The sequence below is a fragment of the Staurois parvus genome, unplaced genomic scaffold, assembly GCF_062004578.1.
Source record: "Staurois parvus isolate SC_StPar_1 unplaced genomic scaffold, SC_StPar_1.0 ptg000557l, whole genome shotgun sequence".
Classification (NCBI taxonomy): Eukaryota; Metazoa; Chordata; class Amphibia; order Anura; family Ranidae; genus Staurois; species Staurois parvus.
The window spans coordinates 817,977-833,738 of record NW_028318353.1 but is presented as its reverse complement, the minus strand read 5'-3'; positions in this window follow the sequence as shown (position 1 = coordinate 833,738).

Below are 15,762 nucleotides of genomic sequence, written 5' to 3'. Positions count from 1 at the left end.
TGAACCCCCAGTCTGTGATTGGACAGTAAAAAGAGAAGCAGCAGATTGAGAGTTCATCTTTCTGCTTTCTCTTACTATCAGCATGCTCCACATAAACTGACATATTGTGTTTCTGCTCCCTTCCCCCAGTCTGAGTTCTACTGTACAGACACTAGAAAAATCTGACACCAGGTCAAATTCAGATGTTTGCAAGGCTTGCTTTTAAAAATACATTTAATGATATATTCACAAATTCAGAGCTGCATTAGTGTGTGTGTTTAACCGCATGCACATAGGAGTTGCGTCACCCTGGCACCATTGCATGCATGAAATAAACACTGAACTGTGGATTCCAAAGGAACTTGCAGGTAAGAAAGTTTTTTTTTTTTTAATAAAGTCATAGGGGGTGATCTACTAAAACTGATACATACAGAATGTGGTGCAGTTCTGCGTAGAAACCATTCCGCTTCCAGGTTTTATTGTTAAAGCTTAATTGAAGCTGTAGAAGTACAGGAAAGTCTTCTTGATGACACCTGGACCTAGGAGGACCCACTCCGTCTTTCACAACTGCTGCTGAATCATGACAACAGGAAACCTCACAAAGCCAGAGGTCAGATCAGAGCCAGACAACCTCACCATACCTCCTAGGATGCAAAACAAAAAAAAATAAAAAATGGGATTTAAAATTTTTTTTTTATAATACACACAGGCTGCTGATGGGGTGTACAGGCAATCCTTCTGTACTGGGCTCCATGGGGTCAACAGGGTGGCTTTTCAGGGGCTGCCTGCCCTCTCCTTAGTTAGCTTGGCCTCCCCCCTAACCCTGTGCAGAGTAGCCAGAAGCCAGGGAATGCAGGGGCAGGTGGTGGGAAGGGTTGGGGGCGTGGCCGCTTCCTCCTCTCCTCCCACAGGTGGCTGCTTCATTCTGGATGATCTAGCAGCTGAAGATTGGGAAGAAGGAGGAGCAGAGATGGCAGCCTGGGAACTCTTCTACCTCCAGCCATGCATTAAGTGACTGAATAACTGCCAGTACATACTGCTCACTGACCACCCTGCCACTACATACTGCTCACTGACCACCCTGCCACTACATACTGCTCACTGACCACCCTGCCACTACATACTGCTCACTGACAACCCTGCCACTACATACTGCTCACTGACCACCCTGCCATTACATACTGCTCACTGACCACCCTGCCACTACATACTGCTCACTGACCACCCTGCCACTACATACTGCTCACTGACCACCCTGCCACTACATACTGCTGAGTGACCACCCTGCCACTACATACTGCTCACTGACAACCCTGCCACTACATACTGCTCACTGACCACCCTGCCATTACATACTGCTCACTGACCACCCTGCCACTACATACTGCTCACTGACCACCCTGCCACTACATACTGCTCACTGACCACCCTGCCACTACATACTGCTCACTGACCACCCTGCCACTACATACTGCTCACTGACAACCCTGCCACTACATACTGCTCACTGACCACCCTGCCACTACATACTGCTCACTGACCACCCTGCCATTACATACTGCTCACTGACCACCCTGCCACTACATACTGCTCACTGACCACCCTGCCACTACATACTGCTCACTGACCACCCTGCCATTACATACTGCTCACTGACCACCCTGCCATTACATACAGCTCATTGACTGCCCCACCACTACATACTGCTCACTGCCCACCCTGCCATTACATACCTCTCACTGACCATCCTGCCACTAAATACAGCTCATTGACCACACTGCCACTACATACTTTTCACTGACCACCCTGCCATTACATACTGCTCACTAACCATCCTGCCACTACATACTGCTCACTGACCACCCTGCCATTACATACTGCTCACTGACCACCCTGCCACTACATACTGCTCACTGACCACCCTGCCACTACATACTGCTCACTGACCACCCTGCCACTACATACTGCTGAGTGACCACCCTGCCACTACATACTGCTCACTGACAACCCTGCCACTACATACTGCTCACTGACCACCCTGCCATTACATACTGCTCACTGACCACCCTGCCACTACATACTGCTCACTGACCACCCTGCCACTACATACTGCTCACTGACCACCCTGCCACTACATACTGCTCACTGACCACCCTGCCACTACATACTGCTCACTGACAACCCTGCCACTACATACTGCTCACTGACCACCCTGCCACTACATACTGCTCACTGACCACCCTGCCATTACATACTGCTCACTGACCACCCTGCCACTACATACTGCTCACTGACCACCCTGCCACTACATACTGCTCACTGACCACCCTGCCATTACATACTGCTCACTGCCCACCCTGCCATTACATACAGCTCATTGACTGCCCCACCACTACATACTGCTCACTGCCCACCCTGCCATTACATACCTCTCACTGACCATCCTGCCACTAAATACAGCTCATTGACCACACTGCCACTACATACTTTTCACTGACCACCCTGCCATTACATACTGCTCACTAACCATCCTGCCACTACATACTGCTCACTGACCACCTTGCCAATACATACTGCTCACTGACCACCCTGACACTATATACTGCTCACTGATTGCCTTGCACGTACCTAGTGCTATATACCATACTCTCCACAGCAATTCACTGCCATTTCTTACTGCCCTGCACTGCATACTACGCATTGCACTTCTATGTGTACTGCTTTGCACTACAGTCACCTCAAACGGGACAAGGGACAGGGACCCTATCAGGTAGCCTATACAGGGCCCCGTGATTTCTAAAGGCAGCTCTGGACAATGCACAACGCAAACGAAATGACATAGAATTAGGGTTTACACCGACTTTAAGCCAAAAGTCCGAACACTTTGTCCATCAGCAAGTATATTATATTACAAGAATACAGCTGAATGCTCGAAAGATGTCAGAAGGCTCTTCCACAGCGTTCTGCTGAATTTTTTCCCAAAAGTATTAAAAAATAAACCTGTGTTGGAATGAAGAACCCTAATCTCCTTCCTTTCCATCTAAGCTCAGGCAGGCTTTGATAGTAAGTGCAGATGTTTAGAACATATTACTTTTGTCCTGGGCGTACATTCCTGCATTATGCTATTCCAGGGAATTTCCTGTCCGCGGATCTCAGATTCACACCGTGACCTCGGGGCTCACAAAGGTTACTCGTAGGTTACCGGAGCCGAGCGAGGACGCGATTCCTCCCGCCGACCGGTTACTATGAGGTACACGGAATTGGCTTGGGGCAGGTGACACAAACATGATGGGGATAACGTGAAAATTCCTTTACAGGGGAAAAAACCTCAGCAGGACAGGTGCCCTAGGCAGGGGCGGACTGTCCAATCGAGCACTCGGGCACTGCACGAGGGCCCGGGGTCAGTAGGGGGCCCTATGAGATGCCCCTGGTACCTTTCATTGGCTTTTTCATAGGCTTTTTTGGGTATGGGCGAGGACACGGGGGCCCCATGATCCCCTATTGCCCAGGGGCCCCATGAGTTGTTAGTCCGCCCCTGGCCCTAGGTGAAAGAAAAATAGATATCTGTCGCTTTTAGAATTAAAAATGAGCACCAGATAAACAGCTACAGTCAGGTCCATAAATATTGGGACATCGACACAATTCTAAGATTTTTGGCTCTATACACCACCACAATGGATTTGAAATGAAACAAACAAGATGTAATTTAACTGCAGACTGTCAGCTTTAATTTGAGGGTATTTACATCCAAATCAGGTGAACAGTGTAGGAATTACAACACTTTGCATATGTGCCTCCCACTTTTTAAGGGACCAAAAGTAATGGGACAATTGGCTTCTTAGCTGTTCCATGGCCAGGTGTGTGTTATTCCCTCATTATCCCAATTACAATGAGCAGATAAAAGGTCCAGAGTTCATTTCAAGTGTGCTATTTGCATTTGGAATCTGTTGCTGTCAACTCTCAAGATGAGATCCAAAGAGCTGTCACCATCAGTGAAGCAAGCCATCATTAGGCTGAAAAAACAAAACAAACCCATCAGAGAGATAGCAAAAACATTAGGCGTGGCCAAAACAACTGTTTGGAACATTCTTAAAAAGAAGGAACGCACCGGTGAGCTCAGCAACACCAAAAGACCCGGAAGACCACGGAAGACAACTGTGGTGGATGACCGAAGAATTCTTTCCCTGGTGAAGAAAACACCCTTCACAACAGTTGGCCAGATCAAGAACACTCTCCAGGAGGAAGGTGTATGTGTGTCAAAGTCAACAATCAAGAGAAGACTTCACCAGAGTGAATACAGAGGGTTCACCACAAGATGTAAACCATTGGTGAGCCTCAAAAACAGGAAGGCCAGATTAGAGTTTGCCAAACGACATCTAAAAAAGCCTTCACAGTTCTGGAACAACATCCTATGGACAGATGAGACTGAGATCAACTTGTACCAGAGTGATGGGAAGAGAAGAGTATGGAGAAGGAACTGCTCATGATCCTAAGCATACCACCTCATCAGTGAAGCATGGTGGTGGTAGTGTCATGGCGTGGGCATGTATGGCTGCCAATGGAACTGGTTCTCTTGTATTTATTGATGATGTGACTGCTGACAAAAGCAGCCGGATGAATTGTGAAGTGTTTCGGGAATATTATCTGCTCATATTCAGCCAAATGCTTCAGAACTCATTGGACGCTTCACAGTACAGATGGACAATGACCCAAAGCAGACTGCAAAAGCAACCAAAGAGTTTTTTAAGGGAAAGAAGTGGAATGTTATGCAATGGCCAAGTCAATCACCTGACCTGAATCCGATTGAGCATTTCACTTGCTGAAGACAAAACTGAAGGGAAAATGCCCCAAGAACAAGCAGGAACTGAAGACAGTTGCAGTAGAGGCCTGGCAGAGCATCACCAGGGATGAAACCCAGCGTCTGGTGATGTCTATGCGTTCCAGACTTCAGGCTGTAATTGACTGCAAAGGATTTGCAACCAAGTATTAAAAAGTAAAAGTTTGATTTATGATTATTATTCTGTCCCATTACTTTTGGTCCCTTAACAAGTGGGAGGCACATATGCAAAGTGTTGTAATTCCAACACTGTTCACCTGATTTGGATGTAAATACCCTCAAATTAAAGCTGACAGTCTGCAGTTAAAGCACATCTTGTTCGTTTGATTTCAAATCCATTGTGGTGGTGTATAGAGCCAAAAATGTTAGAATTGTGTCGATGTCCCAATATTTATGGACCTGACTGTATATACCCAGATGACATATACTGTATACATGGGGGCTGTTTTATCTGACTTGACTCTTCTTCACTGCGGTTAGAGATTGTAAACCTCTGACAGGAAATATGAACAAAGCATGTCCCTCTATAGTGTGTACTTGTCCCAGTCCAGAGCACTAAGGCTCCAAGTACACAGGACACTTCTGAACGATGGAAACTGACTGCTGGAAAACGTAGGTTATAAAACATCTTTTTAGCTGCGTTTGTATACCGCGTTTATGCGCATTTATAAGCGTTTGCGTGTAGAAGCTTTTTTAACCACTTCAAGTCTGGACACTTTCCCCCCCTTCCAGTCCAGACACTTTTACCCCCTTCCAGTCCGGACACTTTCACCCCCCTTCCAGTCCGGACACTTTCACCCCCCTTCCAGTCCGGACACTTTCACCTCCTTCCAGTCCGGACACTTTCACCCCCTTCCAGTCCGGACACTTTCCCCCCCCCTTCCAGTCCGGACACTTTCACCCCCCTTCCAGTCCGGACACTTTCACCCCCCTTCCAGTCCGGACACTTTCACCTCCTTCCAGTCCGGACACTTTCACCTCCTTCCAGTCCGGACACTTTCACCCCCTTCCAGTCCGGACACTTTCCCCCCCTTCCAGTCCGGACACTTTTACCCCCTTCCAGTCCGGACACTTTCACCCCCCTTCCAGTCCGGACACTTTCACCCCCCTTCCAGTCCGGACACTTTCACCTCCTTCCAGTCCGGACACTTTCACCCCCTTCCAGTCTGGACACTTTCACCCCCTTCCTGTCCGGACACTTTTACCCCCTTCCTGTCCGGACACTTTCACCCCCTTCCTGTCCGGACACTTTCACCCCCTTTCCAGTCCGGACACTTTCACCCCCTTCCTGTCCGGACACTTTCACCCCCTTCCTGTCCGGACACTTTCACCCCCTTCCAGTCCGGACACTTTCCCCCCTTCCAGTCCGGACACTTTCCCCCCTTCCTGTCCGGACACTTTCCCCCCCTTCCAGTCCGGACACTTTCACCCCCTTCCAGTCCGGACACTTTAAACCCCCTTCCTGTCCGGACACTTTCACCCCCCTTCCAGTCCGGACACTTTCACCCCCTTCCAGTCCGGACACTTTCCCCCCTTCCAGTCCGGGCACTTTCACCCCCTTCCAGTCCGGACACTTTCCCCCCCTTCCAGTCCGGACACTTTCACCCCCTTCCAGTCCGGACACTTTCCCCCCCTTCCAGTCCGGACACTTTCACCCCCCTTCCAGTCCGGACACTTTCACCCCCCTTCCAGTCTGGACACTTTCACCTCCTTCCAGTCCGGACACTTTCACCCCCTTCCAGTCTGGACACTTTCACCCCCTTCCTGTCCGGACACTTTTACCCCCTTCCTGTCCGGACACTTTCACCCCCTTCCTGTCCGGACACTTTCACCCCCTTTCCAGTCCAGACACTTTCACCCCCTTCCAGTCCGGACACTTTCCCCCCTTCCTGTCCGGACACTTTCCCCCCCTTCCAGTCTGGACACTTTCACCCCCTTCCAGTCCGGACACTTTAAACCCCCTTCCTGTCCGGACACTTTCACCCCCCTTCCAGTCCGGACACTTTCCCCCCCTTCCAGTCCGGACACTTTCACCCCCCTTCCAGTCCGGACACTTTCACCCCCCTTCCAGTCCGGACACTTTCACCTCCTTCCAGTCCGGACACTTTCACCCCCTTCCAGTCCGGACACTTTCACCCCCTTCCTGTCCGGACACTTTCACCCCCTTCCTGTCCGGACACTTTCCCCCCCTTCCAGTCCGGACACTTTCCCCCCCTTCCAGTCCGGACACTTTCACCCCCTTCCTGTCCGGACACTTTCACCCCCTTCCAGTCCAGACACTTCCCCCCCCTTCCAGGCCGGACACTTTAAACCCCCTTCCTGTCCGGACACTTTCACCCCCTTCCAGTCCGGACACTTTCACCCCCTTCCAGTCCGGACACTTTCACCCCCTTCCAGTCCGGACACTTTCCCCCCCTTCCAGTCCGGACACTTTCCCTCCCTTCCAGTCCGGACACTTTCACCCCCTTCCAGTCCGGACACTTTCCCTCCCTTCCAGTCCGGACACTTTCACCCCCTTCCAGTCCGGACACTTTCACCCCCTTCCAGTCCGGGCACTTTCACCCCCTTCCTGTCCAGGCCAATTTTCAGCTTTCGGCGCTATCACATTTTAAATGACAACTGCGCTGTCATGCAACACTGTACCCATATACATTTTTAGCATTGTTTTTTAGACAGATAAAACTTTATTTTGGTGGTTATTATTCACCACTGGAATTTTTTTTTTTTTTGCTATATAAATGAAAGAGTCCAAAAATTTTGAAAAAAGTGTTTTTCTTATAAAATTTTGCAAATAAATAATATTTAATCATACATCTTGGCCAAAATGTATTCAGTTATCTTTTTAGTAAAAAAAATAACCCAAATTAGTTTATAACCAAAAATTATAATTTTAAAAAAAATATATTTTACATTTTTATTTTTTTTTTTATATTATTATGTTTTCTTTTGTTTTGAACATACTGTCACTCTAGCAGTACAGCGTCACCATAGTGACACTGTACTACTTGTGGGAGCGGATGAAGATTTTTTTTTCTTTTTTTACACACTGTGGTCAGGTGTATTGCTTTGGCCTATCGCAATGCACTGCTGGAGCGCAGCAGTCCGCAATTCCTTGTGCGGGTGGTGCGGCTGCACGGATTTTCGTGCGGATCCGCAGCGGCACCACCTGCACAGATGTGAACCTAGGGTCAGGATCCTGATCAAGTGACCACCTACCACAGTGATCACATGATCAGGAACCCCGCTTCCAGGCTTTAATCTCCTTTTGAAGAATCAATAGAAGGCAGTGGCGGCAAAGGGTTAATGTATATTATTACAACATTAAGTCCTTGTTCACATCTTACAATTTGGGATTCTGGGCAGATTTGCTGTGATTCTGTCTGTGATTCCAAATGTGCGAAGCGCATATCCAGGGGCGGACTGACCATTTGGAAACTCGGGCACTGCCCGAGGGCCCGGGGTCAGTAGGGGGCCCCATGAGATGCCCCTGGTACCTTTTTCATAGGCTTTTTTGAGTTTGGGCAAAGACACAGGGGCCCCATGATCCCCTATTGCCCGGGGACCCATTAGTTGTCAGTCCGCCCCTGCGCATATCCCTAATGACACCCTAAAGGCGATGCAATTCTGCCGCAGTTGTCACATAGTTACATAGTTAGTCTGGCTGAAAAAAGACAAAAGTCCATCCAATTCAACCATTAAAAAAAAAAAGTTATAATCCTACACCCACAGTTGATCCAGAGGAAGGCAAAAAAACCCAGCAAAGCACAATCCAATTTGCTCCTGCCGGGAAAAACTTTCCTTCCTGATCCCCCAAGAGGCAATTGGATATTCCCTGGATCAACTTTACCTATAAATGCCTTGGAAAATTAGCTCTCTTAAAATTGAGCGCTTTTATTGTTCCCGTATGTGCTCACTGTTTACAGCTATCGATAAATGAAATCATGTTATGGTCACTGCTACCTAGATGTTCTTTTATATGGACATTCGTAATAAGCTCTGTCACGAATTCGGATTGCTTGGCAATTGTGGCAAACTGTGCATTTGAAAATTCGGTGAAGCTTGTCACCTGTGAAAGAACAGGAGCTTCTTTTCGGGCAACAAACACGCATAGGGAAGGGCTGGCTCTATGCGACATGTAGAATCGTGTAATAATCACGTGTTGAATGTCGCGTAGCAGAAGCTTGTTCCTGCTATGCAATTATGGGTATGGGGCCTAAGACTGAACATATATCTACACAGCAGAAGGAGGTAAGAATCTGCAATAATACAATGGCAGCTGAAGGTATCCAGTGCATCCTCGCACCAATTTACCAGCTGAACGGACAAATGGCAACCACCCCAACCTCTAACTAGTCTTCACAGCAAGGAGCACACGGAAGAGCAATACACATCAAAAACAAACAGAAATTCCCAGCTCACTTACCAGCCAGCCTGCAACAAAACCAAATTGACCCTGGCCAACAGTTCAAATTAAACACAAGGGGTTTAGTTACACACATTTGCAAACATATGTATAAGCCACAGTGGCCGCGTTGAGGCACCCCTGTTTACCGCAGGACTAATTCTATAAATTTGAGAGTATCCCAAATAGAAGCACATGGATAGATTAAGGACAAGAGTGCCTGGAGGGAGCCCAACCCTCCTTAAAAAATACAGGGACGCACTGGACACCCAGCAAGAGCACAATGGACGCTGAAGGTATCCAGTTCACCAATTCACCAACTATAAAAACAAATGGCAACCACCCAGGGGCGGACTGACCATTCGAGCACTGCCCGTGGGCCCGGGGTCAGTAGGGGGCCCCATGAAATGCCCCTGGTACCTTTTATAGGCTTTTTTGAGTGTGGGCGAGGACATAGGGGCCCCATAATCTCCTATTGCCCGCGGGCCCCATGAGTTGTCAGTCCGCCCCTGCAACCACCCCAACCTATAACTAGCCTTTGCAGCAAGGAACACATAGAAGGGAAACACACATCAGAAACAAACAAAAAATTCCCAGCTCACTTACCAGCCAGTCTGCAACAAAAGCAAATTGACCCTACTATACAGTTGCAAGAAAAAGTATGTGAACCCCTTGGGATTACGTGGAGTTTTGCATGAATTGGGCATAAAATGTGCTCTGAACGTCATCTAAGTCACAACAATAGAAGAACACAGTCTGCTGAACATAATACTACACACACATTAGATGTTGTCATGGTTTAATTGCACATAACATGTAAACATTCACAGTGTAGGGAGGAAAAAGTATGTGAGGCCCTAGCTTAATGACTTCTCCCAGAGCTAATTAGAGCCAGGAGTGAGCCAACCTTGACTCCAATCAGTGTGATGATATTGGATGTGTTGCTGACAGCTGTCCTGCCCTTAAAAAACACACACCTGTTTTGGGTTTACTGGTTTCAAGAAGCACTGTCTGATGTGAACCATGCCTCGCAGAAAAGAGCTCTCAGAAGACCTACGATCAAGAATTGTTGACTTGCATGAAGCTGGAAAGGGTTACAAAAGTATCTCCAAAAGCCTTGATGTTCGTGTCCACGGTAAGACAGACTGTCTACAAATGGAGAAAGTTTAGCACTGTTGCTACTCTCCCTAGGCGCGGTCATCCTGTAAAAATGACTGCAAGAGCACAGCGCAGAATGCTGCATGAGGTAAAGAAGAATCCCAGAGTGTCAGCTAAAGACCTACAGAAATCTCTGGCACATGCTAACATTTTTGTTGACACATCTACAATAAGGAAAACATTAAACAAGAATGGAGTACATGGGAGGACACCACGGAGGAAGCCATTGCTGTCCAAAAAGAATATTGCAGCACGTTTGAAGTTTGCAAAAGAGCACCTGGATGTTCCACAGCACTACTGGCAAAATATACTGTGGACAGATGAAACCAAGATTGAGTTGTCTGGGAAGAACACACAACACTATGTGTGGAGAAAAAAAGGCACAGCACACCAACATCAAAACCTCATCCCCACTGTGAAACATGGCGGAGGGAGCATCATGGTTTGGGGCTGCTTTGCTGCCTCAGGGCCTGGACGGATTGTTGTCATTGATGGGAAATGAATTCCAGAGTTTATCAAGACATTTTGCAGGAAAACGTACGACCATCTGTCCGCCAACTGAAGCTCCGCAGAGGATGGGTGATGCAACAGGACAATGACCCAAAGCATACAAGTAATTCAACAAAACAATGGCTGCAACAGCACAGAATACGCCTTCTGGAGTGGCCCAGTCAGAGTCCTGACCTCAACCCGATTGAAATGCTGTGGCATGACCTTAAGAGAGCGATTCACACCAGACATCCCAAGAATATTGCTACATTGAAACAGTTTTGTGAAGAGGAGTGGTCCAAAATTACTCCAGATCGTTGTGCAGGTCTGATCTGCAACTACAGGAAACGTTTGGTTGAGGTTATTGCTGCCAAAGGAGGGTCAACCAGTTATTAAGTCCAAAGGTTCACATACTTTTTCCTCCCTGCACTGTGAATGTTTACATGTTATGTGCAATTAAACCATGGCAACATCTAATGTTTGTGTAGTATTATGTTCAGCAGACTGTGTTCTTCTATTGTTGTGACTTAGATGACGTTCAGAGCACATTTTATGCCCAATTCATGCAAAACTCCACGTAATCCCAAGGGGTTCACATACTTTTTCTTGCAACTGTATATACTTGAACTTGGGAGACTCTTAAATTATAGAGTTTGGACCGCAATACACTGGGGTGCCTTGATGCAGCCACTGCAGCTTACACATACACTCACCGGCCACTTTATTAAGTACAGCTTGCTAGTACCGGGTTGGACCCCCTTTTGCCTCCAGAACTGCCTTCATTCTTCGTGGTGTAGATTCAACAAGGTGTTGGAAGCATTCCTCAGAGATTTTGGTCAATATTGGCATTACCTACTGTTGCCTTTTTATCATCTGGAACCAGTCTGCCCATTCTCCTCTGACATCAACAAGGCATTTTCCTCCACACAACTACCGCTCACTGAATATTTTCTCTTTTTTGGACCATTCTCTGTAAACCCTAGAGATGGTTGTGCATGAAAATCCCAGTAGATCAACAGTTTTTGAAATACTTAGACCAGCCCGTCTGGTGTGAGATGGGGAAACAGCTCTTATTGTTTGAACACTGTTTGTGTGCAGTAAATTATTGTGTGGAGTAATTGATGTTTTGACTGACATTCTGCGGTTTAGCCACAAGATGTCACTGTTTTTCTAACACAGGCTCAGAATGCATAGATATTTGTATATTCCTGAAGAGGTGGGGTTTTCACACAAGGTTTAGAGAAAACAGGAAGAGGAGACTGCAGCCATGTTTTTGGACGATGCTGAATGAGGGGCCCGTGTGAGCTGAGAATCTGATGACATCCCGGTGTGGGAGCTTCCCTCTGTGGGCAAAACTGAAGCTGGGTGAAGCTGATCGTGTCCAAGACCCTGATCCTGTTCAGAGAAAGGAAGATTGCTGCCAGTAATGCTGATGAGAGCAGAGGAACAATGCAGCATACACTGAAATATCGCAAGCTTGTTGGAGAGACGGTTGTTCTGTTCAGAGTCACCAGCGGATGCAAAGCAGACCCGGGTCGGTAAGATCGTGCACGCACCTCATTTCAATGTTGTCACCTAGAGACTGAGGCCAGTCCTATAGTTAGTTAGTTAGGGTCTCTGTTTGTGTCCAGCCACAAGTGTTGTTATTGATTATTGGAAGGACCCCACAACTTAAAGTGACATTTTACATTGGAGAGCTGATAAAATCCCACAAACTCAAGCCAGACTGTGTTTTTCTCAGAAGGAATACTCAGGCACGTGCTACAGGACCAGTTATGGGAGGGGGAATACTGTAGATTTGTGTAAGATTGTAAGCTGTTGTGCTGCACCGCAGGCTATCCCATACCGTACACCCATACACTGATTCCTGCTCTTTTAGGGTAATAGCAGGTAAGGTGTGGCAGCTTAGTTGTGCCCCCCAGTAGGTAAATTACTTCACTTTCTACCTTCATCCATCAGGAGGCGCCGTGCTGTGCAGCACAAGGGTCTCAGCCTTTGGGCTGGGTGTATGTAAATTTATTGTATGTTCCCAGCATTTGTGGTTGTGTTTATTTGCCACATCTAAGTAAAATTCTGTTGTGGCAAAAGCTGGTGTTGGGGTTGCTTTCCTCGCTCGTGACTTCACTGTATCCTGGGGAGCCCACCCCGGTACACAGCTTACACTGGCACCAACAACCATGCCATGTTCAAAGTCCCTTAAATCCCCTTTCTTCCTCATTCTGATGCACTGTTTGAACTTCAGCAAGTCATCTTCACCCCATCTAAGTGTCTAAATGCATGCCATGCAACAAGTTGCTGCCATGTGACTGACTGATTAGCAATTTGTGTTACCAAGCAAAAACTACCACTCACTGGATATTTTCTGTTTTCCGGACCATTCCCTGTAAACCCTAGAAATGGTTGGGCATGAAAATCCCTGTAGATCAGCAGTTTTTGAAATAATCAGACCGGCCCGTCTGGCACCAACAACCATGCCACGTTCAAAGTCACTTAATCCCCTTTCTTCCTCATTCTGATGCACTGTTTGAACTTCAGCAAGTCATCTTCACCCCATCTAGGTTCCTAAATGCATGCGGTGCAATAAATTGCTGCCATGTAACTGACTGATTAGCAATTTGTGCTACCAAGCAAAAACGACCATATTTTCTGTTTTCCGGATATTTTCTGTTTTCCGGACCATTCTCTGTAAACCCTAGAAATGGTTGGGCATGAAAATCCCAGTAGATCAGCAGTTTTTGAAATACTCAGACCCAGGGGCGGACTGACAACTCATGGGGCCCCCGGGCAATAGGGGATCATGGGGCCCCTGTGTCCTTGCCCAAACTCAAAAAAGCCTATGAAAAAGGTACCAGGGGCATCTCATGGGGCCCCCTACTGACCCCGGGCCCTCGGGCAGTGACCGAGTTTCCAAATGGTCAGTCCGCCCCTGCTCAGACCGGCCTGTCTGGCACCAACAACCATGCCACGTTCAAAGTCACTTAATCCCCTTTCTTCCCCATTCTGATGCACTGTTTGAACTTCAGCAAGTCGTCTTCACCCCATCTAGGTTCCTAAATGCTGCCATGCAATAAGTTGCTGCCATGTGACTGACTGATTAGCAATTTATGTTACCAAGCAATTGAAGAGGTGTACCTAATAAAGTGGCTGGTGAGTGTATGTTTGCAAATGTGTGCGACTAAACCTTTTGTTTTTAACGTGAACTGTTGGACAGGGTCAGTTTTGTATTGTTGCAGGCTGTTTGGTAAGTGAGCTGGGAATTTGTGTTTGTTTTTGATGTGCGATGCCCTTCCATGTGCTCCTTGCCGCAAGTTTTAGGTTGGGGCTGTTGCCATTTGGCTGTAAAGAATCTATTTTTATATTAATATGCTGTTTCTCCATTGAGGTGATGAATATAGAACACGGTCTACCTACCAGTTTATATAGACACATCTGATCCGGAGTCATTTAATTGGGACTCCAGTCTTTAGGTTCCCCCTGTTTGCTTTGGGCCTCCAACAGTTTCCTTTTTGTGCCTCCCCCTTCATATGGGTTTTTTCATGTAAAAATGTAATGTAAACCATGCGTTGTAATTGATGGAATATGATTTGTGTTGATAACGTGTAATAATTTCTATTATTATAGAGGCATTCATCTCTAACTCCTGATGGATTCATTCCAAAAACTACGCCGAGCTTTGCAGAATTTAAGATGTTTGCAAAATTTAATTTGAGATGGAATGTAACTGTCTGTGAATTTAGACTTTAGGTCGATAATATGGTATATTTTAATTGCATTTTGTACGAATAAACTTTTTTTTTTTTTTTTTTTAAAAAGATGAAAATAGATTTTTTTGTGCCTAAAAAATCTCATCATGTCAAATGTTGAGTGGTGCTTTAATAGGGATGTGACACAGTTTTGGATCATTTATATTTATTATTATAATATTTACTTCTACTAACTTTTTTCCTCTCAACAAAACCAGATTGCATTTTAAATATTTTTGTTTGGCTCTAAAAATACACACATATATATATATATATACACACACACAAACACTATATTGCCAGAAGTATTGGACCGCCTGCCCTTACACGCACATGAACTTTAATGGCCTCCCAGTGTTAGTCCGTTGGGTTCAATATTGAGTTGGCCCCGCCCTTTGCAGCTATAACAGCTTCACCTCTTCTGGGAAGGCCGTCCACAAGGTTTAGGAGGGTGTCTATGGGAAGGTTGGACCATTCTTCCAGAAGCACATTTGTCAGGTCAGGCACTGATGTCGGGGGAGGAGGCCTGGCTTGCAGTCTACACCGTTATTCATTCCAAAGGTGTTCTATGGGGTTGAGGTCAGGACTCTCTACAGGACAGTCAAGTTCCTCCACCCCAAACTCGCTCCTCTATGTCTTTATGGACCTTGCTTTGGGCACGGGTGTGCAGTCATGTTGGAACAGGAAGGGGCCATCCCCAAACTCTTCCCACACAGTTGGGAGCATGAAATTGTCCAAAATGTCTTGGTATGCTGACGCCTTAAGAGGTCCCTTCACTGGAACTAGGGGGCCAAGCCCAACCCCTGAAAAACAACCCAACACCATAAACCCCCCCCTCCATCAAACTTTACACTTGGCACAATGCAGTCAGGCAAGTACTGTTCTCCTGGCAACTGCCAAAACCAGACACGTCCATTGGATTGCCAGACAGAGAAGCGTGATTGGTCACTCCAGAGAACACATCTCCGGTGCTCTAGAGTCCAGTGGCCACGTGCTTTACACCACGGCATCCGACGCTTTCCATTGCACTTGGTGATGTAAGACTTGGATGCAGCTGCTTGACCATGGAAACCCATTCCATGAAGCTCTCTACACACTGTTGTTGGGCTCATCTGAAGGCCACACCAAGTTTGGAGGTCTTTAGCTATTGACTC